The sequence below is a fragment of the Aedes aegypti genome, chromosome 2, assembly GCF_002204515.2.
Source record: "Aedes aegypti strain LVP_AGWG chromosome 2, AaegL5.0 Primary Assembly, whole genome shotgun sequence".
Classification (NCBI taxonomy): Eukaryota; Metazoa; Arthropoda; class Insecta; order Diptera; family Culicidae; genus Aedes; species Aedes aegypti.
In genome coordinates, this window is record NC_035108.1 from 347,280,000 (window position 1) to 347,306,679 (window position 26,680).

General features: G+C 36.7%; 2 long non-coding RNA genes across 2 annotated transcripts; one reads left to right on the forward strand and one right to left on the reverse strand.

Moving 5' to 3' along the window:
• On the reverse strand, nucleotides 1-845 carry LOC110676837. Its single transcript, XR_002500768.1, has 2 exons — nucleotides 529-845; nucleotides 1-457 (listed from the first exon to the last, which is right to left on the reverse strand). It is a non-coding gene; the product is annotated as an uncharacterized LOC110676837 (long non-coding RNA).
• Nucleotides 846-4,479: 3,634 nt separating this feature from the next.
• On the forward strand, nucleotides 4,480-10,388 carry LOC110676838. Its single transcript, XR_002500769.1, has 3 exons — nucleotides 4,480-4,754; nucleotides 4,814-4,951; nucleotides 9,677-10,388. It is a non-coding gene; the product is annotated as an uncharacterized LOC110676838 (long non-coding RNA).
• The last annotated feature ends 16,292 nt before the right edge of the window (nucleotides 10,389-26,680 follow it).

Sequence of the window (26,680 nt, forward strand, 5' to 3'; positions counted from 1 at the left end):
TTCGAACTAGTACTATAGTTTATTCATTTTTACAACAGATTCAGGAGGGGGAATCCGTGATTTTTTTTTTCACCGTGGTTTCGCCCGTCTCCCCGAGGGTGGCTGTGGCATTTTACTCCGACAGCATCTCCGTTTGAACAATACCAGTGCCTTGTCCTATGGATTCACCTCTACTGGTTGCCAAAAGTCACTCATGGTAGCCGAATTGTCCGCGAAACTTTTCATCAGTTTATTCTGTTTTCCTTGAATGAACGGTTGGTCCATTTTGCTGAACGGGATGTAAATTCCATGTATTGTTGATGCTGGTTGTAGCTGATGAAGTTGCTACCGGGTCGGATTTTGATACTGTTTCTGATCAACCGTGTATGGACTCCGATCGATTTTGTCTTTGGTGGGCACAGGTTCGTACTTGGACATCGCTGAAAGGCACCTGCTCTGTCGTAGCTGTCGATGAGGGCTGAGGGACAGAAATAATAAAAATATTAATCTTGCAGACGGCACAGGATGATTTCAGATTTTTGCACTTACCGACGCACGTGATGCTGATAATTGAGTGTTGAGTTTTACCGGTGTTACCGGGGTGAGTGGGTGGCAGCGAACGAAAAAAAACTTCCGCAAAGGCACTTCTTTCTGTAGGTTTGCATTGCTGGACGCTGGAACACTTATTGCACCCTACAAAAATCGGATGGCCAAAACAAAAACAACATTTTGACAGAGTAAAAGCTATGTTCGAATTTCGAACTTACTCTGAGTAAAGTATCGTTTTATTCATACGGATTTGAGTAAATGCTCAGACAGTTAACTTTGCTCAAATCGGGTTGAGCATGAGCAAGTACTTGGTTTTATTCATATGACCTATTGAACGTGATAAAAAAATTGGACGTCCAACTGCTAGGTGGCTTCAGTGAAGCAAAGATTTCAAGACCATGACCTGAAAAGATTTCTATTCAGAGCCTGAGTTTGATCAAATCAAAAATTCTTTGTTAACAAAACTTTATATTTTTTCAACTACAATCCTTCTCAAGCATTTTAATTATAATTACACAAATAATAAATTGGACTATGTTATTTCTATGTGGATATGTCAAATTAAAAAAAAGCTAAACGAAGGGCCTAACTCGAACCAACAAACAACTTTGTAAAAGCCAGGTTTTGTTCAAAATTGTATCTGCTGCTAGAAGATCATGAATTCTCTAAGACACTTATTCAAAGATTACTCAAGGAATACACCACCAGAAATTCTCCCAGGGATTTTATCAGGCCTTTTTCTAGGGCTTCCCCCATAAATTCTAACATAAATTTCACCAAAAATTCATTTCAGTATTTCATGATGGAATTTCTTCAAGGAATCCACCGTTAGAGAATCCACAAGGAATTCCATCAAGAATTGCTTTGAAAGTTCTTCCATGGAAATATTTAGGGATTTCTCCAGGCGTTCCAAGGTTCCAAGGATGTCTAAGGAATCTTCTCCATGGATTTTTCCAGAAATTATCTCACATTTTTTTTTTTTTGTAATTCTGAGGTTAACCTGAAGTAATCTAGAGAAATGCTTCGTCAAATCTTCTTAGGAAATACCAGTGGAATCCTTGGAGGAACATTTTTCTAGAATTCTTGAAGAACATTTTGGTGGATTACTTGGAGAAATTTTTCAAGATTTTTTTGGAAGAACCTCTGGAGGAATTTTCGAATCCTTGGTGAAAATATTGCAAAAATATGCAAAAGATGAAATCCCTGGATGTTTTATGTAGATGATTTTTCGTTGAAATCCTAAAAGAATCCTTGCGGAGTTATTGAAGGGATTCTTGGCGGAATCCCTGAAGAATATCCTTTTTTAAATCCCAGGAGGAAATATTAATGGATTCCCTAATTGCTTGTGAATTCCTTATCAGAAATTTTTGGTAAAATCTCTGGAGGAATTCGTGATAACCCCCAGGAATCCCTGAAGTTATTCCGGGAGGAATCCCTTGAGGTATTCCGGGTTAATTTTCTTATTATTGTTATTATTATTTATTTTCTTAATTCATCTGACATAAGTCTCAATGAATGTTACTGTACTAATTTAAACAAATCTAGGTCTCATCGAATCTAAAATTTTTCGTCTGAACACTGTTGACGACATTCCAAAATCAAATAGGTACGCTACATCGTTGAATGCTCTCATTACGGAAGACAATGGTTCGTTGTACCTGAAAAGCGAAAAGCGAATTGAATTTAGAAAAGAAAAAAACCCTTGATGAATTCTGTGAGGAATTTCTTGAGCAATTCCAGGAGAAATTTCTTGACCATTTCTGGGAGGAAGAACTTCTGAAATCCATGCAAAAACTCCTAATGAAACCTGTAGAAGAACTCCTGATTAAACTCTTTGAGGAACTTCTGATGGGGTCTCTGGAAGAACTTCTGATGTAATCCTAATGCTTTTGATAGAATTCCTGCTTGAATTCTTACAAGAATCACTAACGGAGTTCTCCTGGTAGAATCCCAGGAAGAACTTTTAAAGGTATTTTACGATAATCTTTTTGAAAGAATCCTGCTGGAATCCCTGAGGGAACTCTTGATAGAGGAGGAATTTTAGAAAGAATCTTTGAAGGAACTCCAAAAGGAATCAGGTGGAATTTCTGAAGAAACTAATGATGGAATCACTGGAAGAACTACGGGTGAAACCTACAGAAGAACTTCTGGTGGAATCTCTAAAACTACTCTTGATATAATCCCGATGGGAACTGCTGATATTTGGAGGAATTTCTAAATATATTTCAGAAGGAACTCCTGATGGAATGTCTAGAGGAACTCCTGATAGAATATCCAGGAGGAGTTCCAGGTAGAACCTCTGAAGAAACTCCTGATGGAATCCCAAGAAGAACTTCAGATGAAATTCTCAAAAAAACCCTTGATAAAATCCCTAGTGAAACTTCCGATGTAATCCTTAGAGGGACTCCTAATGGAATCCTTCGTGGAATTCTTGAGTCAAATCTCTAGAATCACTTATGATCCCTAGAGGAACTACTAATGAAGTCCCTGTAGGAACTCTTGATGGAATCCATGGAGCAGCTGGAATCCTTACAAGAATCTCTAACGGAGTTCTCCTGATGGTATCCCAGGAAGAACTTTCAAAGGAAACCCTTAAGAATCTCCTGATGGAATCCCATGAGGAATTCCAGGTGAAATAGTGGAAGAAATTTCTAAAGGAATCCTTACAGGAATTTTTATCTAAATTACTAGAAGAAAACTTGATTAAATTTCTGGAGGAACACCTGGTGGAATCGAAGTAGAAATTATGGGTTTCATCGTTAAAATTCCTAAATAAATTCCAGAAGCATTACTTGGAGGAATTCGTGGTAAAATTTCTAATGGAATCCCTGTAGAAATTAATGGTACAATCTCAGAAGAAATTCCTTGTTGAACTTTTGATGGAATCACAAGCAGTTCTACCATGTTCTGGTGGATTCTCTGAAGATAATTTTGGAAGAATTCTTAAAACTCACGAGCGCACATTTGCTACTTCACCGTCATTTGCGTCGACGATGCGTAAGTTCAGTAGTTCACGTTTTTTGACTTGCCACCCATCTGCGTCGGCAATTCATGGGACGCCGAATCTCCAATTCGACATGCTGACGTCGATGTTCGTGCAACATCCCTACCGACAGTACGATCAGATCGTCAAATATTTAGCTCCGCCCACCGGTGGTTTGAGCTCAATCAAACTCGTTTGTTTTTTTCCTACCGATTAGTCAACCGTCAAATCGGTTTCACAAACAGTAAAATTGGTTCGTCAAGCAGAAGCAGCATCAAACAAATACGGGCAAATATAGCACCAACATAGTGCTCACCTGGAGCGGAGTCAATGTTGGTCAAACAGAATATCGCGTAGCACACTATCTCATTTAGGTATACATGAGAAATACGACACTCTGACTCTGAGTCGTCTATGGGCTGCATAAAACTTGTTTTGCGTGATTACAACTCTATTTGGTGAAATATTGAGGTCTCCAAGCAAATTGCCACGAATACTAACGCACGATCATGATCATTCATACACAAGTCGATTTCCTCAGAATGAAATCGTATCGATGTTTGTTTGACGTTATTTGAGCTTTCGGTCAACGTTAGTCCGACAAGGAAGTGAATGCTTGGCAGCAGTTCTGTTTATGTTTGCTTTCTCGCAGCAAACAAAAGCAATGTTCTGACAGTTCTCACAGCAAACAAAGAAAAATTTGTTAACATTGCACTACTACGAAAGCAATGGATTATTGGCTTCGGCAAAAAATGCAACAGATGGCGTTAGTGAGCAGAAGTTTTGAGCATTTTAAATGTATGAAGATTTTTATTAAAATTAGATTTTAAACTCAACAAACGAATTATCATGAAAAATATTTGGTACAGGTTGTAGGTAATAATGTTGCCGATCTCCAAGACCAAATATTTTTCGCAAAAACTACGAAATTTTTAAAATATTTGGAAATATATTGAAATCGCCATACATTTTCAATGACCGAAAACTCCTGCTTTGACATTTCATGCTCTTGCATTTTTATATACATGGGAGCCATTTCCTGATGAATATACATGGATTGTTGTTAGCCCAAGTGTCAGAACACGCGATTGTTTGTTTTTTTTTTTCGGCTGGCTCAAGAATGTTTGTTGTTTCATTCTGAACACTAAGTTCCTCCGAAGTAGTTTTTTCCTCAACGTGCCTGGAAATGCAACCAACCGGATTGACCGGCAGTAAAGACCCGCAGGGCGTGCGATTGCGAAAGGTTCGTAAATATATTATTTATTCAGGGAGTGCGTTTTGTTTACAAAAATTGTGTTACAGATGCCTTCCGGAAGCCTCTTCGCCGCTGCAAATAGGGACGGTGTACCTGTCGGAACCAGATTGGTACCTGTCTGACCCGCTGGAACTAGCGAAAAAAAAAACAAAACTCCCATGGTTCAGAGGCTTTGTAGTCCGGAGGTACATTAATGAGGAGGAATATGTACCAGAAAAGAAAAAAATTGCCAACCACCCTGTCCTTTGGTTCAAAAAGGGATACGGGCGCGTTCTGCCAACTCGGTCGAGGCAGATTTCTAGTATGAACAAGTTACAACATGGACGTTCTAAAGTGCCAGAATGAAGTGTTGTGCTTGTGGGGAGCACTTGAAGATGGGATGGAAGGTCATTACTTCGCGTTGGTGCTATACTTCTGCTTATCTATAAAATTATATACAATAACCGACCCTTAGCTTAACTATTTAAATTAAAAGTTGCAACCTAAGATGTTGCAACTACAATAATCGTTTTGAGCTTACTAACATGTCGTCGCGTAAATTTAATCATAATGATATTTTATCTACATCCGTCGAACCATTCTGAATGGCCGTTGTGAGAATATCACTAAAAACTTCTCACATGCAATAAAGCTGGATTGTCCTACATTGAAAAATTAAGGTTTTTGCTCTTTTGGATTCATTTTTTGTTGTTCGTCATCAGTAGTGTTGAGATGTCCTGAATGCCGCACATGGCGTACAGTGATCATTGCCATGGAGTTTCTCGGAAGCTGCATGGGGATTGTTATCATGGGTATCCAAAGAGCAAATTTTGTATAATTTCATTGTAGGTCAATACAGCAATAAAGCATGTAACAATCACTAACATTTATTTTCTTTTATCCTTGTTTTCATATCTAACCCGCCATTACCACGAGGAAAAAATCATCCGAGAGGAAAGACATGGCAGCGTATTGGCCTAGAAAAGATAAGTATTATGTTTCTGTAAATATTCTTGTTTCTGATTGCAAGGTGAATAAGATGAACTAAATTTTTAACTAATAACAAACTTGTTACACAGAGCTATTTACAAAAAACCACTGATGACTATGACAGTCGTATATTGAATCTCTTCGAAGCATTTGATAAGAAATACCTATATGTTCTAGGTTTTTCAACGTGTCTGTTTTCTACCTACTAGCTTAGTCGCTAAGATTAAGGTGAAGATGAATCGAAGCCAAACCTCAAATTTTCAAGATCACAAATCTGGAGAACCAAACGTCCGTTTGTGCTGAAAACTTAATCGATTGATCACTAGCTGGTGGTCATCAATCGATTAAGCTTTCAGCTCAAACGGATGTTCGGTTCTCCAGATTTGTACTCTAGAAAACTTGAAGTTTGGCTTCGATTCATCTTCACCTTAAAGATACACTCAAAACAATCCACACGTCAAGGCTACGTGGAAACATACGTAATTTTTTTCCATCGCACTTTTCACGTAGCTGCTACGTGAATCGAAGGTGAAGATGAATGAACGCATGAATCGATAAACCTTTTTCATTCCACCGGTGACCGGTAGTTGCTACGTGTTTTTTGGTGTGTTTCATAGAGTGCATTCGTTGAACGTAAATGGAAAACCTGTGCATTGTATCAGGTATAAAGATGTACATCAAGTTGTTTTGAGTTGATTTTCATCAAATGTGCCTATATTGAAAAATGTTGAAATATTTTCAAATCAATCAGTATTTAATCGTTCTTTATTCAATAGATTGCCGAATCTTGAATTTTTTGTTCCTTGGTTAACCGTAAACGTTTTGGTAGCCCAGTTGTAGCTTCACCATTATATCATTCATGATTAAAGATTCCTGTAAAAACACGCCGGAGACGAATTTGCTATAGTTGAATTATTAGAGTTTAAATATTTACTTACTTTTGGTATCCGAGGAAATTAATTCGAATAGTCAGCCTCCGATTGCTTAGGTTCTGTTGGCTCCGATGATATGCGAATTAGATACGTTTCGTGGTCACATAATCCTCTACTTTTCAATTCAACAGATAATATTTATTGATACTGTACTTCGGTCTATTTTCCATCATTTTTATTTCAATTTTTTTTCCAATAATGCGTCAATCAAATAGATCAGCAGTTGTTTGGTCTATTTTCAATAGGCGCCATCTTTACGCACATCTATGATTCAGAATGAACACAACATTCAGCTGTCAAAAAATGAATATGCCGTGTTACATTAATTTCACGTAATGTTGATAGGGCATCACAGTACATATGACAGGCAGTTCATATCATTATTGTCGATGTTTCGGTGGTTGTTACGTATGTCAGGTAAATTCTAGAAAAAGTTCATTTCCGAGGTTCTATGTGATTTTTCACGTAGCCTTGACGTTTGGATTATTTTGAGTGTATACGTTTTTGAATATTTTTTTCTGGATTTTAACCCTCTAGTACTCACCTTTGGCTTTAGACAGGTACCCTTTGGAATGTTGTTATTTTTTCTTAGCTCGGAAATCAAACATTTTTGGCTTAAAGTGAATTAATGAGGATAAATCTAAGCCATACCTCGAACATTGTGCTTCGACGTGTGGTTTCGATTTACCTTTACCCTAAAGCCTTGAGTCATAACACGCACATTAGGAAATTTTTTAATCACTTTTGGGACACTTTGTATTTTTGAAAAAAAAAAATTTAAAAAATTGTATAAGTTTATAAATTACAAACGTGTCTGATTTACCGAATAATATAAAAATGTGTACCGTAAGATAGGGTGTTAAGGACACGTGGGTTTTGGAGGGATTGAACTTATCTATCAAGTTCGACAAGTCACAGAAACGTCGAAAGCTTAATCATCTGAAATGCTTGATTTGTTCGGAGGATTGTGAGCTGTATTATGTGAAGGGGCTGTAGAAATTGAAATCGTTTCAACAATTTAGTTTGAATTTTAAAGGCTCAGTACATTCATCTACAAACTATGAATCCAGAAAAAATATGTGAATAACTTAGAAGATAAGTATAATAAATTAAGGTCTAAGCACAGACCAAAACTGATTTAAAGTCCGACTCATTCGATTTATGGCCTAGTAAAATTCTTAAAAACATAAATTTAGGGGACCATACATCCGTTTTGGAAAACACTCACAATTTCTTTTAACTGTTCGCTTGTCAATTCAAATTAATGGTAATAACAGGTTTTTTTTTCGACAAATAGCCTGTAAATAAAAATGGAAAGCATTGACATGGTGTTTTTTTTTTGTTGATAATAATTTGCTTTTTGATGCCCAGTGAATATATTTGAGCAGAAATAGAAATTTTAGTAAACACTCAAAAATTGTTTTACTTCAGAACTAGGAAACTATTATTTAACCATTTTTTACCTTAAATTAAAATATAAAGTTATTTTTATACCTAAATTTATTTGCATTAGATGTTTGGACAAAAATAAACGAATTCACTAGTCATCTCATTGAATTCTTACAGTTATAAAAAAAAACTGCTTTTGTAAAATCTATATGAGTATAATGAAAACTTTTTATTCTAGACCCGGCCGAAATGAGGACAAACATTATTTTTTCTCAATCTCCAAGCGTCGCGACTAATATTTGAATAGTGTGCTGTGTTAATAAACATTGTAAGAATGCAGCGCCACACTTAAAAACTGCTTTCAAAAAGCAGCGAGTTGAGGTGCGTCGCGAGTGACACTGGCGCGATCCGGTTTGGTGGCGGTTTGACAAAATTTCTACCCAGATATCTTCACTGGACTTCTATAAACTGATTAATGTTAAAAAGTTACATGTCCTTGTATTATTCAATTAATTGGATGACATCAACAGACCAAATGTATAACTTATTCTTAACAATTATTACCAGTTACAAACAAAACACAATCCACTATGAAAATACAAACACAACATCATTACTCGTCAAGAAATAAAAGAAAAACAGCTTTAAACTTTCTCCGGATTGTTTGTAGGAAAATGTGAAAGTCGAAATCATTACTTTTAATTTTTTATTTGCAGGGGCTTGGCGCCGTCCACAAATTTCGTAACGCTCAAGGGGGAGAGGGGAATAGGCTGAAGTGTAACGGCTCATACCAACATTTAAAAATTATCATGCAAAAAGCGTAATAAAGGGGGTAGGGGGTCATTTTTTTTCAATTTTAGCGTTACGCTAATAGACGCTGCCTTTTCGTAGTTTTAAAGAGAAATCAATTTTGAGCTTACTTAAAAATAAAAAATAAACTCAGGATATACTATCTATTTTAATAACTTTTAAGTGTATATTGATCTTGAAGAGTGTCTGATTCCATTGCTGCAAAAGTTTTGGAAATTGCTTAGAAAACGACGGAGATATGCTTTGTCAAAGTTGGACTATGATCTTTTTCTGGACCCTGTTTTAGTGAGCGTAAGTAAGAGAGCTGAACTTTTCCAGCCGAAAATATTTGATTAATATAATAAAATGCAAAATTAATTCCATCGAGCTATCAGATTCATTTTTTTTGTATTCTCACCATAGACTTTAATTGTTTTCCAAGCTGTGTTTACTTTATGAGAATGTAACTATTGATAACCATTTCAGGACTCAAGCGCAATTCTGGGCCACCTTGGGAGTTGACGGGTTAATAAAAGCATATGCGTGTGAATATGGGGTTTTTAATGACACTATTAAAAAAATCGATCACATTGGTAAAATGTGTGGAAATAGGAATTTTCAGACAAAAATGAAAAAGGATAGGGATAAAAATGAAAAAGATCAAAATTCATAAATTCGAGATTTAAACTAGATCATTGCCGAAAACATGCGCAGACCGATTTTAAATAGCAAAAACTGATATTTAGAGCGAAAATAAAAAATTAAATATTAGAGATAAAATAGAAATTTTTAAAATTTCAATGAATTCCTTTTTTTTCTATCTTGTTTTAGCATTTACAGCTTTTGGTTCAGCCCCTACGTCATATGATGAACAAACGATGCAACCAGCAAACGGAAAGAAAACGCGACACAGCTGAAGTTACCTACAAAAGGAACGAAGGCCCAACTAGAAAACAAAACAGACCAATGTTTGAAAACAAAATGACCAATGTATAAACACTCGTTCTTTTCTGTTGTAGTTTAAAAATAGACAGTTTAAATGATCTGAACCGAAGCTTTGTCGAAATTGCTGTGACTGTCTTGCCTCTGGATGCTACAGAGTTTCGCGATGTGTCACCTTAATGGGCCTTGCGTGATGTTTCGGTTGCTAATATCACCTGGCTCTCTGCAGTTGCCGTTTTCACCTATACTTTCAAAACAGAAATGCAAAGAATAGTTACAAAAAAGGAAGAACGCTATTAAAGGATTGTTTCCTCAAACAAGTATCGTATGGACGGGTAATGATTTTAATGAAGCTCTGCTAAGGTTATTTGTAATTAGCTGAATTGATATTTACATTAAATGTTATTTAATAGTAATAATCTATGATTTTGGTGTTGTTAAGTTAGTAAATTGGTCGACAGACACACTCTCGTCTTTGTATATAGACCACTATTTTAATGATTAATTCGAACATGTGATAGGTAGCCAATCGATCACACAGAGCGCTCACTTTTTTGTCCGGGTTTGATAACTACAAACTACTGCCACTTGGATATTAGCATTGGACGTACATGCTCTCGCAGATTCTACCCCATTACCCCGAATCCCATTTCCCTGAATGCCATCTCCCCGAATTCCACTACCCCGAATTCCATCACCCCGAATGCTGTTTCCCCGAATTTAAAATTATGTTGACATGATGACTTTGATGACATTTCCTAATGATATTGGAATTCGGGGTAATGTCATTCGGGGTTATGGGTCATTCGGGGTTTTGGATTTCGGGGTAATGGCATTCGGGTTAGTGGTATTCGGGGTAATGGCATTCGGGGTTATGGGGTAGAATCGCTCTCGCAACGTTGATTTTTATTGCGATTTGTTCTTAGTGTTATTTCTGGTTGTCTGTGCAGTTTCAGCGAATCGTGTGACGTACGAGAAATCGAATAGAGTAACAACGAGATACACATGGATCGAGCTGGAAGATTTTATTTCCCAGAAATGGGCGAAAAATCTTAGTTTTGCTATCAATTTAATCATAATATTCAAATTCATTAAATGTATTAACATTTGGAGAACATTTGAAACTTTTCGTGCAAATATCGAATTAGAGAGGTAAACTCACAGATAGCATCGAGTTAGGAGGTATCGACTTTCATAGGTATCAAAGCATGTTAGATTGAAGGGATCGCGCATTCCATCGAGTTAGGGGAAATATCGAGATAAATAATATCGAGTAAGGGAGAGTTGACTGTAGTATATTTTGTTATTGATTAGTTATTAGATGACGTACATGAATAACAGACCAATGACAAATTTTGCTATAATTGTATGTTTTGCTATTGATAAGATATTCAATGCAATATATTAATAACATAAAAATGATTAAACTAGATATGATTGCAACATTTGTGCTTCATTAATTCATTCAATGGTATTAAATTGTTATTACAATAAAACCACGTCAACAATTCCACGCCATAAAACTCGGTTCGCAGCTGCCTTCCTCCATTATCGGCTGCGGCCCACACTCGCCAGATCTTGCAGAACCTGGTCAGCCCACCGTGCCCGCTGCACTCCTCGCCTTCTTGGACCTGCCGGAACGGAAGCGAACACCATTTTTCAGGGTTTTCCAGCATTCTCACAACATGCCCCGCCTAACGCATTGATCCAGCTTTTGCTACCTTCAGGTGGCGCGTGGCTCGTGGATCATCCTTCGCCGCCACACACCGTTCTCCAACAGACTGCCATAGATTGTCCTAAGCACCCGACGTTCGAAGACTTCGAGAAACATCGGAATATCTTCAAAACCAGATGACCAATGATCAATATCGAAGCATATTCTGAAAATAGAAGAGTTTCCGGAAACTTGTTAAAAAATCATGCTAAAACAACAAAAAAGTTAAAGCGATTTGGTATTTTTATGGTAAAAATTTGAAGCTGCTGATAGAGAGACTAAAACCGTTTTAGTCATGTTTTTTTTTGTTCTTTATTAAGGTGATTTTTAGCGCATACGGCTAGTTCATCGCCATAACTTTAGTCATAAGTAGTGCTTTCAATCTATTTTTTTAAGTCCTTAAATTTGATTATTTCATATTATAGAAGAAGTTGCAAATGTTTTGATTGATTCTGTATTACAGTCGATTCTCCACATCTTGATGTTCTACATCTCGATATTTCTCCCTATGTCGATGATTGCATAAGTCCCTTCAGTCTGCATACATTTTCACTCTCCATATCTCGATATCCTCCTTATCTCGATATCTCCATATATTTATGTTCTCAATTTTCTCTCCGTATGTCTATATGACCAATATCGAAGGTTACTAGACCAAAGTTTTGGGATTCAAAACAAATTAGGAGCGCAAAATGACGTCTGTTTGTGTATTACTTTCTTGGCAACGGAGTGTTTTTCGATCTAGTATTCATCAAAAATTTGTTCTTTGTCTTGATCTCTCCATATCTCGATTGTCCCTTCGATATCGAGATGTGGAGAGGCGACTGTACTTAATATTTGACATCCAAGAGCAGGCAGGGTGTCTACTCATTTACTGAAATGAAATTCCCTGATATTTCCAGGTTTTTCCAAGTTCTCAAACATAATTCCAGGTTCGAGAAACTTTTAAAAATACATAAATGATTAACGAATAGTTGATTTTAGGTAACTAAAAATTTGTTCTCAAAGATACTCATTTCAAAAGTTCAAGAAAGGCAACGAAAAACTTAAACAAAATAAGTAATTTTCACTTCAACAAAAAAATGTCTTCTTAAAAAACATAAATTTGATGATTTTTATTCAATTTCCTCAAAAAACAATTATGCTTTTGGAATGAGGGCTCATTCACAAATTTCATAACGCTATAGGGGGTGGGTGGGTGTCCTCATGATGTTACGGCTCATACAAAATTTGTAGAGTGTTCATACAAAAAGAGTTACGAGGGGGTGGGTGGGTGTCGAAAATGGTCATATTCGGTGTTATGAAATAAATGAATGAACCCTGATATGAAAGTTCCTTCAATCATCAAATTCAGATATGGAGAAAATAGTGTATTCGAACCTAAGAGGAAAATAACCATCACTGTTCTACAAATTTTCAAAACCGGTTTTTTCTCAAAAACGATGCAATGCTCTAGAACAGTGCTTCCCAAACTTTTTCAACTTTCGCCCCTTGAGACCAATAGTTATCTGAAATCGCCCCCCTTATATGTGAATTCAATATTTTAATTTAATTTAATTGAATTAAATATGTACATTTAAAATATGTTATTAAATATCGATAAACCCCAATTATTAGGAATAATGCAATTATGATTTCATACTGATTTATCCGCTATTTCGCTTTTTTATGTAATCAAAAATAACTGGAAAGGTGTATGGAAATCCAGAATGTTTTTCAACTCATTTTTCAATTATGAAATGATGGTATTTTTTGTAACACCAAGAAAAACTCTGATTTTTTTGGACATATTGAAGGTTTAAATCCAACGCATCTGTGATATTTCTTCGAATTTATTTTTAAATAGAGTGTTATTCGTCTTCGGCATCAAACGGTTTTATCTTTGGAACCCGATTTTCGTCTGCTAAATTTTTCAAAATTTGTCGCTAATATGATTTGTACCATTAGAAATGATAAGAATTAGTGCAACCGTAACTTCAAAATGAGTACTGTAGGTTTTTTTTTTCGTGAAAAGCTGGATGCCTATAAAATAAATATTAGCTTCCGAACCTCAAAATTCTTACACAAGAAAATCCCTTGTATAAAATATTGGGCATTTGCAAAAAGTTCTAAAAATTCTCAGATAGATGTTTTGTACATCTAAAATTTGCTGTGTTTAAGAAGTTATGTGGCTTACCTTGTAAACCTTGTAAAAATCTCAAATACCGACCATTCTGAAAATTCACATGATATTAAAGAACATGGATGCATAAAACAAACATTTTGTGTATGACAATTATCAAGTGCTGCCTATCATAATTTTAAAAAGATCATTATTAGAGGTATATCGATCTAAGGTAAAATATTCTTAGAATTAGTTAAGTTTGGAATTTATTAACCTTCAGATGTGTGTCCTCCAAAGGTTATGTGTAATTATTTTCAAATGATCCAGTGTTAGCCTTTTCGCCCCCTTCTTCTTCTTCCTGGCGTTACGTCCTCACTGGGACAGAGCCTGCTTCTCAGCTTAGAGTTCTAATGAGCACTTCCACAGTTATTAACTGAGAGCTTACTATGCCAATGACCATTTTTGCATGTGTATATCGTGTGGCAGGTACGATTATACTCTATGCCCTGGGAAGTCGAGAAAATTTCCAACCCGAAAAGATCCTCGACCGGTGGGATTCGAACCCACGACCCTCAGCTTGGTCTTGCTGAATAGCTGCGCGTTTACCGCTACGGCTATCTGGGCCCCTTTTCGCCCCCCCCCCCCCCAAATTCTGTTTACAAATTTTCGCCCCCGTCAGCTTGAAAATCGCCCACTTCGGGAATCACTGCTCTAGAATATATATCATCATTTTCATAGGGATTGATTGAAATTTGAACGAAAAAACTAATTTTCAATTTTTGATTATTGCTGATGATTGAATGATGGACGACGTACCCAGAATGTTTCTCTGGAGGGCGTTTCAAATTTTTTCCTAGATAATGTCTTAAGAACATCAGAGCTGGTAGCGTCTGATCGTCTTGGAAATTATAACTTTAGATACCATTTGCCTGAAACAAACATAAAGCTAAAAAAAAACCATTCATGAGTTATGAATACTATGGACTCCGTGCCCGTGTGGTTTGCGGCGTTGGTCATTAATGCGTAGTGTACCACGACTTGTGGGTTCGATTCCCGCGCTTGTCGGTAGAATCTTTTCGTCAAACAAAAAAATCATGACTGGGCTATTGGGTGTTTCGTGTTGTCCGTTGCCTAATGTTAGTGATCATTCAATATGTCAATATAAAAAGAAATCTAACAGGAATTACGACATGAGAGTTTGGTTTCTCATTTGAACAGACATTTCTCTAAAAATATTTGTAAAACTTTTTTTTAATTCCTTGTAACATTACGACAAGTATTACTGTTCATTTTACTGTGGATTTCTTTCACATATTACTCCGAAGATCTCTTCAGGACTTTGTGCTGTGATTTTTCAGAGTATAACCACATCAAACCAGGGCAGACAATCGTCACCGTCAAATGGAAAAAGTCGGCGGCGAAACTAAAAGAAATATCGTTATCGTCACTCAACCAGCGTCGGATGACAATTTGCCGCATAGATCCGATACATAGGCTCGGCGTCATGACGAACAAATACGATTCCTTCGTTACGGGTGAATCTTCGTTCGGGAGCATTGAGCCGACTAAAAATATGCATCGTCTTCGACTGAATAAGAGCATTTTTTTTGTTGAAAAAATAAAATAGAAACAAAACAACAAAAACCCGTCTGGAATTGATCAAACAATCTCTGCATCGTGAACTCCATGCGCTTACCAACAGAGCTATTGTGGAATCATGGGGGGAGCGAGTTCATTTGCCAATACAAGCAATTATGTGATGGCATTCGTTGGTTGGTGCGAAGCAAGCGAATATACAGTAAACGCCTTCTTCTTGTGAGCGGAATGAAGAAAAATTTGCTGGTTGACGATTTTGAATCGAAGTTAGTCGTGCATTCTTTCGTCGACGACGAGACGACGACCTGCTAGAGTTATTATACAGACGATGACTTTTTTTATTTCGTCACCAAAGGTCGTTTTCGTTCCATTTTTTAAGGAAGTCCTAAGTTCTAAAGAAATTTATCCATTTTTTTTTCAAATCAATAGAACTAGAACTTTCTGTAACATTCTCGATTAGGACATCTTCAAGAATTCAAAATTCCTTAGGGAATTTTCCTTTTTTTGTTTCTCAAAGAAGTTCTCAAAAAAATTTCAGTCATTCATCCATGCAGTGTTGTGAAAAACTCAATTTCTCACAACTCACGCTTGAGATTTTTCATGCGTGAGTTGTAAATCATGCAACTCAGCAGTCAAAAAATCATGGTTGAGTTGGCTCACCTTTTTACCTCATTGTCTCGTATTTCCACAGTTTACTCCCACATGGCAATAATTTCTTGTTAGTCTGGTAAAATTATGTTAATCCTTTTTAATGTAAACAACAACATTCGAGTTTCATGAGTTTTTGTCGGGTTTTGCGACTGAATCATTTTCTACGGTTTGAGTTGATTGAGTTGATTTTGCATCAAAATGTCAAGCGTGAGATTTGCAAAGCAGATCTCTAATGAGTTTGCTCTCACGGGAGAGCGTATTGATTGAGATTTTGAGTGTGAGTCTATCAACACTGCATCCATGGATGTCTCCAAGGAAATGTCATGGAAATTTTCCAGATATATTTGTAGAGAATTAGTAAGAAAATAAAACCTGCGAGGAATTTCCGAAGAAAATCCTTGTGTGAGTTCTAAGTAGGTATGCCTTGACGAATTTCTACGAGGATCTCCGATAGAATTCCTGAATTCTCTATGAAATTCTTCTTTGGTGATTCTTCTGTGATTCGAATCTAAAACATTTGAATATGTGAATAATGTCCTACAAAACTTGTTGAAGAAATTCCTTGAAGAAATTCGGACAGAATCCCTCAAGAAATGTATGTATGAATGATCGAAGCAATAATAATTGCTGTAGTATTGACAGGGGTAGAATTTTGAATAAAGTTTTGAAGAACCCATGGAGATTAGTGAATTTTATTTGAAAAATTATTAGATAAATTTTCGAACCACATAATATTATTATTTTGATGAAATACCGTAATCTGGGGGCAAATTAATCACTGGAGCGAATTTGATCAGGTCGGTAACAAGAAACATTTCCTCCCGTGGATTTCGTTGACACCATAGACATTCTTTGTTTTCAAGTTTATAGATGCCTAATGATGATTTTGATCTATTTCATTTTTATTAAAGTCAGTTTTGCATAGAAATATTCACACTTTTTGAAGGTGTAAACAATACAGTTAGAAATGTCGGTGCTAAACATGTGCCTACATGTCAACTTTGAGTGTTTAAAATGTTGTGTAAGGTTAAGTATGAACCACTGAACTCATTTTTAATATCATACAGCATAGCAAGTATAGTGTTTTGCTCATAAAACCATTTATTCTTAAATAATGTGCTTATTTCAAGGGAAATTGCCTACATTTAGGCGTATCATTTTATTGCAAAACTAAACTTTGATAATCTGCCTATTATCAAAGTATAGTTTCTCAATAAATTGATCAAATTCTCGAGTTGTAAGAATTTTGGTATCATATTCAGATTCAGGAGACCTAAATTAAGTAGATAGGGTTTTTTTTTCTTAAACCTGCTTTGTTATATGGCGATCAATTTCGCTCCAATGTGTCCATTCTAATTTTTTGATATTAGAACTATTTTTAAGACATGTTTAATATTGTTTCATAAAAAGTAGATTACATAAACTGATAAAGATCAATGGGTTTGTCGAAATTTATTTGACAATATTTGAATTAAGAAGGACAACACAGCAAAAAAGGAATCCCAGGTCGAATTATTGAGCTTTTTTTTTAGTATATGTAAGTAGATTTCATAGAATAATGCCTGGAGGAATTTTTGGAGCAATTCTTGAGAGTAATCGCGCTAATGAACGACATCCAACTGGAACTATGAACTGTACTGTACAAACGTGAAAATCTTAAGTTTTGTTGCCTTACCTAAGCATGTTTTCAACTGAATAAGCATCACAACAAATAAAGTACTGAACATTTTAAAAAGCCGAAATTTATTTTTATTGAAGATATTCAGTACCACAAAAAGGACATATTCTACTATGTATTATTAAATAAAATTCTCTGAGAATTCCAGGTTTTTCCAGGTAGTAGACACCCTGAGGAGTATTTACAAAACCCTTTCAAGAGTTAACCCCTCTACCGGCAGCCAAAAATATTCAAATCGTGATAACTTTTTTGTTTCCCGATATTTTTGCACCATTTTTTCACAAGATCTCAAAAAACTTCTTGTTCTTCTAGTTTAAGAAGCCGTGTCAATATTAATCATTGGTTATCTTATTCTGAAGATATTCCGATGTTCCTTGGGGGACCGACATTTTCCATATAAAATGTCTTTGGCGGCCATTTTGTTTATGGTAAATTTATCAAAAAAAAAAAATGTACCAGACAATATCAGGTAATAAGGAGATCCTCTGAAAAAAATATACAAATCGGTTCAGTATTCTTGGAGAAATCTGAAATATTACTCCAGAAGGATTCCTAGTGGAACTCTGGAGGATCTCCGAGGAATTTATCTGGGGATTTCGTCCAGAAATTTATTAAAAAATTCCTCTGAGGAATATCTTCAGAAATTCTTCCGAGGATTTTTTCAGAGAGTTTTTCCGAAGATTTACTACAGGAATTTCTCTTGGGATTTAAACCAGGAATTTCTCCGTGGATTTTCTCTTCGAATTCTTTTTTGGGATTTCGTTAGGAATTTCTCCTATGATTTCCTCCAGAAACTCCTCTGGTGATTTTCTCCAGAAATTTCTTCAGAGAATTTTAAACAGGAATTTCTCCGAGAAGCTCTTTGGAGATTGCACCAGGAATTTCACTGGAGATTTTCTCCAGGAATTTCTTTCAGGCGTTCATCCGGGGATTTACTGCAGGAATACCTCCGGGGATTTGCTCCAGGAATTCCTCCGGGTATTTCCTTTAGAAAATTCATTAAGAAATTCCTCGGCGGATTTTCTCTAGAAATTCTTTCGGGATTTTTTTCAGATAATTTTTCTATCCTTCAGGAATTTATCTTGGGATATAAATCAGAAATTTCTCCTAGGATTTTTTGCAGGAATTTCTGCAGGAATTCTTCCGGAGATTTCAAAGATTCCTCCGGCGATATTCCCAGACACTTCTCCAGAAATTTCTCAGGGAATTGACAAAAGCTATTACTCCGGAGATTTCGTCCAAAAATTCATCGGGAATTTTGTTCAAAAATTCTTCCGGGGATTTCCTTAAGAAGCACTTCCGAAGATTTTCTCCCGCAACTCCTCCTGGGATTTCCTCCAGGAATTCTTGTGGGGGTTTCGTCCAGAAATTTCACCAGGGATTTCGTCCAGAAACTCCTCTGGAGATCTGCTCCAGGTATTCCTCCGAAGATTTTCTCCACAAATTTTTTTCAAGTATTCTTACGGTGATTTCCCCCAAGAACTCCTCCGGGGTGTTCTCCATGAATTTTCAAGGGGATTTCCAACAGCAATTCCTCCGAGGATTTCCTTCAGAAATATTTCTGGGGATTTCTTCCAGAAATTTCTCCAGGGATATAGAGACGAACCAGCCAAGGGCTGAAAGTCTCTCAAATAAAGAAAATCATCATCATCATCCAGGGATATCATCCAGGAATTCCTCCGAGTATATCCTCTAACTCCTGTGGCGATTTGCTCCAAAAAATCTTCCGGATTTTTTTTTTCAAAGAATTCCTCCGGGGATTTTTTCCAAGAACTCTTCCGGGGAATTTCTTCAGATTTCGTCCAGGATTTTCTCTGGGGATTTCGTCTAGAAACTCATTAATAAATTCCTCTGAGGATTTTCACCAGAAGTTCTTTCGGGGATTTATTCCAGAGAATTTTTCCGGAGACCTCCAGCAAGCTCTCTGGAGATTTGCAAAAGTAATTTCTCAGAAAATTTCTTTCAGGAATTTCTCTGGGGATTTCATCCATAAATTTCTGGAATTAATCCGGGAACTTCTCCCAAGGTTTTCCTCAGGGGCCGAGGATTTTCCTCAACGATTTCCTCCAGAAAATTCTCCGGAGATATTCTCCAAGAATTTCTCCTGGAATTCTCTTGGAGCTCAACCAGGAATACCTTTTCCAAATTTCCTCCTTAATTTCTCCAGAAATTTCCTCAGATTTCGTCAAGCAATTACCCCGGAGTTCCTCTAGAAACAGCTCCGTAGTTCCTCCAGGATTTCCTTGTGGAGATTAACTAGGATTATATCCAGAATTCCTCTGTAGGTCCTCCGGAGTTCTGGAAAACGTTGTAGTTATATGTTATAATGTTATCTAAGAATTTGAACTAACATAACTGAACTGAAGAAAATTAAAGTGACAAAAAATTTTCTTTGTTTTCATGTTACTTATGTTATTGTTCATTGGAACTCCTTAACAAATGTTAAAGTCAATATAAATCGTAAATATAACTGAAAGTTTTCCAGTTAATTATTCAAAACGACAAAATTTTCACATGCTCCACTTGTTGGGAAAGTATAAAAGTAGGTATACATTATTCAAAAACTTTTTCTGTATTTGTTTTTCTTCAATTTTACATAAAAATCAATTTCAGCATACCGCTTATGTTTGGAGGGTGTCAAGCTAAAAAATATACACGACCACATTTATTTCAATTTAAATTCTTTAGAGTTTGAAGAATCTCAACTATACGATTTTCATTAACCACTTGTCCCACGGTACCTTACTTAACGCGTTAAAACCTATCAGATATCATGGAACATCTCTTAAAGATGTTGCCTAACATTACGATATTAATGTGTCTTCGTCGGACAGCCCATTGAAAATAAGACGTTGGCCCATTCACAAATTTCATAACGCTAGAGGAGGTGGGTAGGTGTCGTAAGGCGAAAAATTTTGACTTCTAAAGAAAAATATAGAATTTCACAAAAAAATGTTTTTTTACATTAAAAAAATAAATAATTTCCGTTTTTTCGTGTTTTGAAGGCCTCGGGATCAAAGGGGTTATTGCTGTTATCATTTTTTCTTGAAAGTTCAGTAAATTTTACGTTTACTGTTAAATTTTCAGTGATGTTTATCCGGAGATTTCCTCCAGAAATTTCTTGAGGGATTTGCACCAGATTTCCCAGAAGGAATTCCTCCGGGGATTTCAATGATTCATCCGAGATATCCGGCAAGTACTCCTGGTATTTTCTCCAGGAATTTCTCAGCGGATTTCCAAAAATAAATCCTGTGTGAAATTCGTCTAGAAATTCTTCCGGGGATTTTTTCAGAGAATTCATTTGGAGATTTCCTCCAGACATTTCATCCAGATTTGCACAAGAAGTTTCTCCGGAGACTTCCCCCGAAAATTTTAAAGATTTTCTCCGGGGATTTTCTCCAGAAATATATCAAAGGATTTTCAAAAGCAATTCCTGTAGGAATTTCGTCCAGGAATCCTCCAGGAATTTCTCTGGATATTGCACCTGGAAGTTCTCTGGGAATTTCCTCCAGGAATTCCTCAGGAGATTTCCTCAAAAAATTGGTCCGATAATTTTCTCCATCAACTCCTCCGTGAGCTTCAAGGATTTCCCCGGGGATATCAAGAACTAGTTTTTCCAAGAATTCCTTCGAGGATTTAAATTATTCTTCCGGAGATATCTCCCAACAACTTACCCAGGGATTTTCTCCAGAAATTATCCCGGGGCTTTCCTCCACAAATCTCCAAAGATTTCTCCTACGGGTATTTTTTCCGAGATTTTATCCGGAGATTTCCTCTAGGAATTTCTTTGGAGATTTGCACCAGGAGTTTCTCGGGAGATTTCCTCCAGGATTTCCTCTGGATGTTTCGTCCAGAAATTCATTAAAAAAATTCCTCTGGGGATTTTCACTAGAAATTGTTTCGGGGATTTTTTCAGAGATTTTTTTCCGGAGTTCTTTTGGGGATTTCACCAGATTTGTTCTAGGAATTCCTCCGGGGATTTCAAAGATTTCTCCGTGGGCATTCCCCTACATTTAGTCCGCGGATTTTCTCCAGGAATTCCTCAGGGGATCCCCAATAGCAATACCTCCGGGGATTTCTTTCAGGAATTCCTTCAGAATTTTTTTCCAGAGATTTCCTTGAGAAATTTATTTGGGGATTTGTTACAGGAATTCATCCGGGAATTTTCTCTAGAAATTTGTCCATAGATTTTTACAAAGACTCCTCTTAATGTATTCCATAATTTTTCGAAATATCACCAGGAATTCTCCAGAGTTCCTCAAGTACAGTCAAACCTCCATGAGTCGATATCTGAAGGGACCATCGATTCATTTTAAAATAACTCAAAAAGTAAATGGCTTGTAAGCGTTTGGTTTTCATATTCGGTTACAGGGGCCATGATTTAAGTAAGTAACGACATTTTGAATATTACCGAATGTTGTTTATATAGGTGATCAATGTTACCCCATATCAGCTTAATCAAAAAATCGCTTAAAACATTTTTTTAAACATGCTAAAATCTTTCTAAAAACAAAATACAGTACATAGCCACGAGCTATGGGTGGCAGTACTTGTTTTAAAAATATAAAAATTTGCAACATTTGCATTTTCAAACTAAATATTTGAGAAATATTTAAAAAAATGATAAATGTTACCCCGGATTACGGTACTAATTTAGATCACATTTGAGGGAGTTGGAAGCAAAGGAGTGTAAGTGACAAAAACCTAGTTTTGAGAAAATCGTCATTGATTTTTATCAGCGTTTTTTTTTAACTTGGACGGAAAAATCACCTCAAAATACCATGGGAAAGTTTGGAAACAGAAACATTGTTTTTTTTACATAACCAAAACCGAACAAAATGTCACTTACACCTTTGCGTTTACGCCGCTCATTTGTAAATCTTGAAAGAAACTCTTTTCGAATTCTGTATGAAATATAGGGGCCCAGATAGCCGTAGCGGTAAACGCGCAGCTATTCAGCATGACCATGCTGAGGGTCGTGGGTTCGAATCCCGCTGGCCGAGGATCTTTTCGTAGAGGAAATTTTCTCGATTCCCAGGGCATAGAGTATCTTCGTACCTGCCACACGTTATACACATGCTAAAATGGTCAATCGGCAAAGAAAGCTCTCAGTTAATAACTGTGGAAGTGCTCATAAGAACACTAATCTGAGAAGCAGGCTTTGTCCCAGTTGGGACGTAACGCCAGAAAGAAGAAGATGCCAGGTTTAATTGAGCTCAAATTTAGCGAAATTTTGGGATAAAACATGGATGAATTCATGAAGGAATCCATATGAAAATGACTGGAAGAATAACGGAAAAAATCGGTGAGAAATTCCTTGAGGAATTGTTATAATTTCCTGAAAAAAATGCTAATCTCATCAAAAATCTGGAATAAGCCTTTGTGGATTATCTTGGTAGAACTTTTGTAGAAATCTTTGGAAAATATTCTAGAGTGTCAACTGGAAAAATCTGTCAAAAAATATATAACTGATCCCTGGAATTTTTGAAAGAAATCACTGTAGAGATTACTGAAAGTAGTATCGTTGGGTGCTGAAGTGTTTCCTGGAGTAGACCCTTGAAAAAAATCTCTTAACACTCCTGAAGGAATTGCTGGCAAAATAAATCACTAACCTAAAGCTTTTGCTTTAGGAAACTGAGAAGAAATTTCTGAACAAAACTGTGTAATAATCTCTGGAGCGTCTAGATTTTTTTTACCAGGATTCATGCACAAGGTGAAAAAAATACTTTACCTTTAATCAAATTTAAAAATTTGCAATAAAATACCTAGTTACCATGTCTCAAAGGAGAGACTTGCTACTGCTTTGATTGTTAATCTGATTCCACTTCATATTCATATTGTTTCGGGGTAGAATTAGAGTTCAACAATATTTCAATTTAAGAAGCAAACCAGCTGCCTAAACAGGATACGTTTCGTTTACTTTGTCAGATTTTCATTTTTTTCTTCAAAGACAAAAATGAGAATGAGAGGTTTAATATTCTTGTGGGCCTTCCTTAGCCGAGGGTTAGTGTCCGCGGCTACAAAGCAAAGCCATGCTGGAGGTGTCTGGGTTCGATTCCTGGTCGATCCAGGATCTTTTCGTAATTGTAAACTACCTTGACTTCTCTGGGCATAGAGTATCACCGTACCTGTCACACGATATACGAAGGCAAAAAGATCAACTTTGGCAAACAAAGGTCTCAGTTTATAACTGGGGAATTGCTCATAAAAACACTTAGCAGCAGGCTCTGTCCCTGTGAGGACGTCATGCCAAGCAGAAAAAAAAGAAGGTTTAAGATTTTTTAAGCCGTGGGTTATTAGGGTTATGGTTAAACTATGGTGAAGAAATCGCTTACTAATCTTTCTAATCAAAACAACACTTACCTTGCGCAGAAATCAAGCCGCTCCTCTATATGTAATTCGGACTGCCGCAGTAGGTCCGTTTTTCCTCGTCCTGGACGCTCTCGAGCAGCCGCTTGTACACGTTCAGTAGAAAGTCCATTACCCGCGGGCCGCGGACCCGTAGAAACATCGATGAAAATCGTCCAGCAACTTCGCGAAAAGAATAGCGCCCCCACTCAGTTTCTGGAATTCCACCTATCGCCTTCAAATGTTTGCACACCAGCCACTCTCCATCGAGGAAAGAACCGCTTGCCACCGTCCTCCAATAACCAGAATCAGCTCTACCTGCAGGTCAGACAGATTCACGAAATTTTCGAAGTCTCCGGCGCACTGGTGGAAAGCTACGTCACGCAAATCCAAACGGCTCTGGATGATCACCGTCACCGATTCTGATGCCGTTAGGGACGTAGTACAAGTACCTTCCGTGGATGGCCTCCTCCAGGGGGTACGGCGTAAAGGATGTCCTGATGCACATAATTACCAACAGGTAATTTACACTCCGAATAAATATTTATAAATATAACTTTTATGATATTTTCGCGACGGACTTCGAAAACGCGGACTGACTCATGTCGCACTCTGTCGCACTGTTGTCATTTTGCGATATTACCGTCCTGTTCCATTCTCCGGAACAAACATATTTTTTTATCGTTTTAACATAAGATTTTCACGCTATTAACTGAAACCGAGGGTCAAGCTGATATATTTCTTGGATGGTCCATGTGAAATAATCCAACCCTTTTTGAACTGTACGCTGAAAACTTTATTTTAATATAATAATTCTAAATATATAATTGGCCCTCATTTGGTACATCCACTGTAGGATTGTTTACTCTACAGAGTCACCATCTATCGGAGTTTAATGGAACGTTCAGTACTTTCCACCAGTTTCCGCTAGAGGTGAGAAAAATCAAAAGCGCCTCTCTCGGTGAAACGTGTCAAATGCCGATGTATTTAATCCATTGGATTGGTTTATTCTTTGCTTAATCCAACTCTGATTTGTATCGGTGTGTTATTAATAAATGTGGGGCGACTGTAGCTAGATTTTTATTTACTTGCTATTGATATAAGCCATTTTACGAGACGTTCGAATGACGTTTTCTAGCGGGCCGCTCATTGTTATTGCTCAAAAACTAGCATGACATGAGAAAAGCGCTGGTCACATTTTTGTTGGTGATGACTTTCTCGTTTCTTTTCAAGCATTTTTCTACCCGATTTCCATGTTTCGTGTTACCAGTAGATGAAATAAATTACTTCCTTCCTGCAGAATTGATTTAACATGGGAAGATAGAAAAGTTTGTTAAAGCGCCATTGTTGAATGAGCTCCTTCCAAATGTGACGCTAGAAGAAACGTACACTGAAAACATTCTACAAGCTTGATAAATCGGTTTCACACGTGAATTTTCACTAATTGTTTACACAATGGTGTAAAACCAGTCGCTATCGGCAATCCAAATTTAAATGTAAAACACGTTAATTCACAAATTATCTAAAACTTCACTGTACAGTTACCCCACAGATATGGATAGCACACAGATATGAATCAGAGTTGGATTAAAATGGGAATATCTCATCAAATAGAGTTGCAATTACGCAGAACACATTTTCTATATGTGAACCATAAATCTGTACAGCATCGCAATCAATTATAATATGCTTAAGCTTATTTTTGCCGTTCGTAGGAAATAAAATGTCAACTGTATTCCCAAAAGCGTTGATTCATAACTGTGGGGCATTGAAAACCATACCACAGTTATGAATCAAAGATATGACGATTTCGAAACAAACGCCAAAACGCATGCTTTCACTAGCACACCATTCGTTTACCTCGCAGATAAATTGCTGTTATAGTGTTTTGATCCATAATATGAGTCGATTTGATCCATGATAGGGACCCTCCTCTTCCACTGATCCACATCTGTGGGGTGGACATCGTTTGAAATTTCTATCGAAATCGACACTTTTTCGTAAATTATCGGGTATTTTGAGTTGTATTCTAAAAAACAACTATATTCTTCAGTGCCAGGGAGGTAATTTTGTTTTGTACTGCGTCACCATGTTTTTTAATCACATTTTGTTCTGAAAAATGACCCTTAGTTGATCCATAACTGTGGGGTGACTGTAGGATATATTAGCGATTGCGTGATTTTCTGATTCCAGGCACCTATAACGGACGCCCGGGTCTCCCAAAAATAACATGTGATTTAACATATCACGCGTGGATTGCAAATGAGAGTCCTTATCATGATTGGCAAACAAGTTGATGGATATCGCCATTGTAAAACACGTTCAAATCATGTGAAACAGTCTTTGCTATCGAACCAAAGTCAATCCTTAACAGAATCACAAGTTAAACATGTCATTTCACCTTGCAATTTGACACGACAGATCCACATTAAAAAGAATTAGGATCGAACGTGTGGATTATTTTAAGTGTAAATAACTGGGCCCGTCAGCTAGTTTCGAAACTTGTAAACAAACGGAAAACATATGATTCGAAACGTCTCATAAAATGACTTATAAGATAGAGATTAATCAAAGCCAAACTCCAAATCATCAATAGCACATATCCAGAGAACCAGATAGTGGTTCAAACTGAAAACCACCATCGAATAATTCTTAAGGTATGTGCTGTTGATGACCAGAGGCCTGATTTCGATACACCTTCATCATTAGAACCGTGGAAAATTTAAGAAATGCACATTTACAAGATCCTTGAATACACGAAATGTGAATTTGTGATATATTGGAAGAGAAAGATGTTTCATA